Consider the following 6,574-nt stretch of genomic DNA (forward strand, 5'->3'; position numbering starts at 1 on the left):
CAATCCAATCCTAATTCCTTGTACATCAATTTATGATTGTGTTGATGAAGATGTTGATGATATAAGGATGAAATTACTTTAATCTTCTTTCAATACATTAGAGCCTTTGGCTGAGTCAAGGTACAATTCAAGTTCAAAGCTTGATAGAAATGAAGAAACAACATGGTAATGTGTCCCTAAGGGAGTTCTTTATGTTGTGGCAACTGGGTAGTTTCTGGGATCTTAGACCTCTGAGACCATAATAAAAGATGCCTGACATGTCATTGTTGCTTCCTAAGTGATGCGGGAATGATCCTGCTACCACCCTCTCATATATCATCCTTATTACTTTATAATTACCTTTTGACCTTTACTGACTCTGACAGTTGTGAGAGTTTAAAAAAAGGGGAGGGGGATTCCAGAATATTGCCATTGTGGAGTTGCTTAGAAACGTGGCCTAAAATACATCTGGCTTTAATAGAGAAGCTAAAATGAATTTCTCTTTTCTTGGCATTGTCTCATTTTTTTTTTCCTGCATCAACTAAGGATCGCAATAGGATTTCTCACTAATACATTTAGAAGTGTCTAAAGCCAAGTCACCCAACATAGAGAGCATTTTCCATCATAGGGGGACTTTAACAATACTAACTCTGTATTATGAAACCTAATCCCTAACCCATGAATGTACGGCACATATGGAATCTTGTATTGTCCAATCACTCATCACATTCTCTGCATGAAGACTTTGGCCAAAGTTCCTCAGAATTCTGGGAGGAAAACGTTTGCTGTCCATCAAATATGACACCACTAAGACTTGCTTTAAAAACAGACAGAAGAAGATCTCCTGCTTCATGAAAATATTTAGAACCCTGTAATTTTCATGCATGCTACTTCTTATTGTTAGTCACTCCCTTCTTCCTTCTCTGCCTGCTTCCTATGTCATTAGATTAAGTATATGTATCATTCTATAGCCAGTCCTTACATTCTATAAAACAAAAATTTCTCTGAAAATCTAAAAAAAAATAGAAGGAAAAGCCAGAGTTTCCTTCTTTTAGATCTATTTAATTTCCATTCCTGGTATGGAGGTATGTCTCTATTGGCATGGATGTTCTAGGTAGAAGTGGTGAGAATTGACAAAGCCAGTGAGAAGGGAAGAAATAGAAGTCATAGATAACAGCATTACAGATTGGAGCTCAAAAGGCTACTGAGGATGTCTAGTTCAATCTTCATAGCAAACTGAGATTCAGAGTTTAAGTGACTTGCCAACATCATATAGGTCATAGAGCCAGAATTCCAACTATTCCAGGAGCACCAATTCTAATTCCAAATTTTCCTTTTGTGTGAAAAAAAAAACAGTGGGGAATCCATTTATTTAAAAATCTAACTAATTTGATTACTTTATCAGCAAAAAAAGCTTTGAACAAGGATATTTCTTGGAGAAGCACTGAATCTAGAGATGGGGACCTATGTTTCAGAAACTATAGAAGTGTTTACACAATTCCAAAGATAATTTGTCATCCAGATGTTTGGAGTTCATGGTGTCAAACAACTATAAGTTTCCAATCTTCAGTTGTTGGTCATCTTGTAAGTTTAATATCTAGTTGATTGACAAAAATGGGTTTTTTATATAGTTGTGCATCTTTTAGAAACTAGTTTTTGACTAAGACAGAATACAAAGCACAAAATTGCCATATTAAAATATAAACATTGTGAGAGACTAGGTTTTTCAAAGATTTCTTTCATTATTAGAAATAAGTTTTAAAAAGTAACAAAACTAAAAGTGATTGTGTTGAGCAAGATGTCCTTTATTGAGGAAATTCCAAGATGTCCTTTCCAGTGTTCCTGTGATTTTCAGAATAAGATTAGCCTCCCAGAAGGTACATGAAAATAGATCTGAAAGGTAACTGTGATCAAAGTCTGAAAAAAAGAAATTTGTGAGCTCCAAGCAATAATTGCTTTCCTTTTTGTGTCTACTTGGACTGAATGAATGAAGTTTTTCCCCAGGGCAGTGATATTTAGAAGACTCTAACAGTACTTACATTCCCTTTAGCAGGAAGAGATAATGGAATTTAAAACTTAGCAAGAATAATTTATTAAAATGAGAAATCAGCTTTTGATGCTTGCAGCCCCACCCCAGTTGAGATCTTCCCTGTCCTGCTCCTTCCTGTTCCCTTCCTATTTCTCACTCAGTGGCTTCCTTAGCAGTAGCATCACAGTGTCCAAGAATCTCTCTTTCCTTTAATTAAATTTTTCTTTAAAAGTTGATCTAAGAGTACTTATCAAACTGCTTGCACTAGCCACCAGAACTGCAAGTTATGTCCTCCAAGAAGTTGTAAGGCTTCACTTACAATGCAAATAATTTGACATCACAAAAATACATGTTACAGATCACAGATGCCAGTTTTCTGGTATTAAAAATGTGAAAATTTGTTTTTTGTTTTTTTTGGGTTTTTTTAGGTTTTTTTGTAAGGCAAATGGGATTAAGCGGCTTGTCCAAGGCCACACAGCTAGGTAATTTATTAAGTGTCTGAGACCGGATTTGAACCCAGGTACTCCTGACTCCAGGGCTGGTGCTTTATCCACTGTGCTACCTAGCCGCCCCCAAAATGTGAAAATTTGTAAAATGAAAAATTACTAAGCACTTTTCACCATCTATAGGGAATTCTCACATTTCATCTGTACTGTACATCCTCCAAGAGAGTGATAAGCATCTTTGGTAGATATCAGCATCCCTGCTTTATTTTTCACTTGATAAAGATCATCAGAGAATTGCTTAAGAAAGCCATCATTGTTCTATTGGTTGCTTAATGAATAGAGAAAAGACAGAAAACTTTTAAGATTTCATTTTGCTCTATGGAATTAATTGGTTTTTTCTTTTTTGGTAATCAACAAATTGCTAATACAGTAAGATATTTTGTAATCTATATATTTTAGTCAGTTGTGTAATTATGAAGTTGTTGCAGAAATTTTTTTATGAAATTCTGTTTGCTTCTTATATCTTTTGTATTCCTTTAATAAATGAAGAGATTACTTTCACAAAGATTTTATAGAGATGAGGAGATAAAATGGGTCAATAGTTATTGATGTTTTATTTATCAATCACTTTTTGGGAGGTGATAATACAGTCTGTGATTTTTTTCTAATAATTTATTTCTGTTTTTAATCTTTGATATCTGACTCCTAAATATTTTAAAAATTGCCACACCTCCAGTACAATTTCTATTTTTTTAAATTTTATTTTTACTTTTTTTACTTTTTTTTTATCATTTTAATTGTTCATCCCATCCCTACTTCCTCTATAATACATTAAGGACCAAAACATTTGATGCAGTGATTATATTGTCATTGATAATGAAAATTGGTTACTCTAGAAATGTAGACAGATTTCTTCCAATTTTTGTTTTTGTTGGACAGTTGAATATTACATCTAATTTCATTCTATTCTTTTAGTATGTTCTGATTTAATTGGGCCTTATACCAAGCTCTCTATGGCTTATTTTTATCTTCAGTGTACTCCCATTTTATGAAATGATTCTATTCACAATTTTCCAGCTATCTTCATAAGACTTTGCAAATCACTATATTCTAAATTGTCATTGTCATTGTCATTGACTGCTTTATTTTTCTACTTATCAAGGTTATCAAGTATTTTTTGAAGGCTCTTTTGACCTCATGGTATAGTTGTTACTATATATTAAGTAAACTTCTAAGGAATACTAATAGTGTCATTTATCCATTTCCCTTATTTTTTAGTGTCATTTTTTTAAAGTCACATTGGAATTTTTATAACTTCATGCTATATTTTTATTGTCATTTACTTCAGTGTGACATTGATTTTTCCTTGATATAGTACATTTGTGATATTGTTTGGTGTTTGTTGTGTATAGCAATGACCAACTTTTTCTTGAATTGGGTATAAAGCTTATGACACTTTTGCCTCTTGTTTCTAATTCTGAGCAAATTTTTCATATATATGTTATATATACAAATATACACACAAATATACATGCATGTATGTACATATGCATATGTGTATGATGATGATTATTCTTTTTGACTTTAGGAGCACAAAGGAACCAATTTCCACCAATTCTTTATTGTCTTTTTAGGAGAATATATAAACCATGTTTGCATCTACTGCAACTTTCTTTTTTTTTCTGATTTAATTTATAGACAAAAATGTGACTTCAAGCCCCCTCAGGTATCTATTTGTATGTCTCTATATGTGTTGGGGTAAAGTCCAGAGAATCAGAAGCAGAGTAGGGGAAGAATGAAGTAACCTCAAAGTGGAGGTTCTGAGAAGAAAGGGTTATAAAAGGAGAGAATGTTCTAGATGGGAAGGTCTAATGGGTAGAGAAGATGAGGGTATATGAGTGGTGCCTATTTCCAAACAAGATACAATGAAAGCTCATATATCAAAATCCTGAATTTCAGGGTCAGAGTGTAAGTTCCTGTAGGAGGGGATGAGGAAGATTGCTTGTGGGTGGTCAGCATGGTTTGGAAATGGGCAGGAAGAGTCATAGATTAGAACTAAAAATGGAATTCTTTGACCTTACTCCAAACACAGTTTTATCCTGCAGATATGTATTGCAAGAACATAAAAGTGAATCTAAAACTTATACAAGATAAAGAGAACAAATTATATATCCCATTAATAATAAAATTAACATTTTTAATATAAAACTAGGTTTACAAATACTACATGTGTCTAAGTAACTGAACTTATGGCAAACTTAGAATAATCTAACTCCAGAAGTAAGCTAGATTCCAAATGGACACATACCTTAAACAAAGTATTACATCATAAACAAATTAGAGGATAAGGAAAGAAATTACTCTCCAAATCCATGCATAGGAGACCAGCTTATAACCAAAGAATGAATAAAGAGGATAACAGATGATAAAATGAATGGTTTTGATTCTAAAATGAAAAGGTGTTTGCATAAAACCAAAAGAATTAAAATGGGTAACTGGGAAAGTATTATTTGCAATACATTTCTCAGGCAAAAATCTGATAGTCACAATATATAAGGAACTGATTCAAATCGTACAAAGGCTTTCCTCATGTAGATAAAGGGTTTAAAGGAAAAAATCCAAACTATCAACAAATTTCTGAAAAAAATCCAAATTATTAATAATTAGAGAAATGTAAATAAGTCTCTCTGATATGATATTTTATGCTCATATTTATAAAAATGACAAAAAAGAAAAATTAAAATTGTTGGAGGGACTGTGGAAGGATAGGAATATTAATGCACCATTGATAGAGTGATGATTTAATCTCACCATTATGGAAAGTAATTTTAAACCATGTTCGAAAAGCTATTAAACTGTACACATCTTTTGACCCAGAAACACCTCCAGTAGGTCTATGTCTCAAAGAGATTAAAAAAAAAAGTGAAGGCATGCAGACACACACACACACACACACACACACACACACACACACAGACAATTATAGCAACTCTTTTGTAGTAGAAACTAGAGAATTAGGGGCTGCCTATCTATGGGGGAATGGCTAATCAAATTGTGGTAAATGAATACAATGGAATATTATTATGCTATCAGAAATGATAAAATGGATGACATCAGTAAAACTGAGAAGACCTGTGTGAATTTGACATAGAATGAAGTGAATAAAACCAGAAGAATAATTTGGATAATAACAATATTATAAAGAAAAACTTTGGAATAGTTGAGATGTGAGCAATTCAATGAGCAAGTTTCCAAAGGACTAACAATGAAGAGTACAATTCCCCTTTTGACAGAGAGGTGATGGACTCAAGATACAGAGTAAGACATATGTTTTGGGTTTGGGGTTTTTTTTTTTTTTTTGAATTTAGACAATGTAGGAATGTGTTTTGCTTGCCTATGCATATTTGTTACAAGATCTATTTCTTTTCTCTAATGAGAGGTGGGTGGGAAGAAGAGGAGGGATATAGATGGAGTAACCAGTAAAGATGAAATAAAAAATGAAGAACACTGAAGCATTTTTTAAATGCAGATAAGAGAACAAAAGGACAGAAAGAAGTCAAGAAAAACAAGACAATTTTGAAAGCAACACATGGAACTCAATATAAATTTATAAAGAAAAACATGTTATACATAAGAGATCTACATTTTTTTGTCTAATCCTATTTTTTTCTATTCTATGTATATAGAAATTTCAATTTTATTTGGTGTTTGTTCATTTCAGAATTTTCAAAAATGTAAACTGAAAGGAGGAGGAGGAGGGGCACCACAGCTGACATTTATATGATCCTTGACAATTTCCCAAATCTTAAATACAGGAGGATGGGCTGAGGAGAGGAAACCTTCACATTAAATGCAAAGAGCTGTTGCAAAGATCACATTTTATTTCCTAGATTAGAAGAATGGAATCACTATCTCCCTTAGAGACAGAACATATATGACAATATTACAATTGGATATATAATTTCTTCTGAAAACTTTTAGTTCTACTATAGGCTCCATCAGGAGTCTGATTGTAACCCTAGTGGGATGGAATAAGGTTAAGGGAGTAGAGAGTATGATCAGGACCAAGTCCATATAAAATGGCAAGAAGTGACAATAGGGTTTAAAAAAAGAATAGGGT

Source organism: Macrotis lagotis, chromosome 1, assembly GCF_037893015.1.
Source record: "Macrotis lagotis isolate mMagLag1 chromosome 1, bilby.v1.9.chrom.fasta, whole genome shotgun sequence".
NCBI classification, from domain to species: Eukaryota; Metazoa; Chordata; class Mammalia; order Peramelemorphia; family Peramelidae; genus Macrotis; species Macrotis lagotis.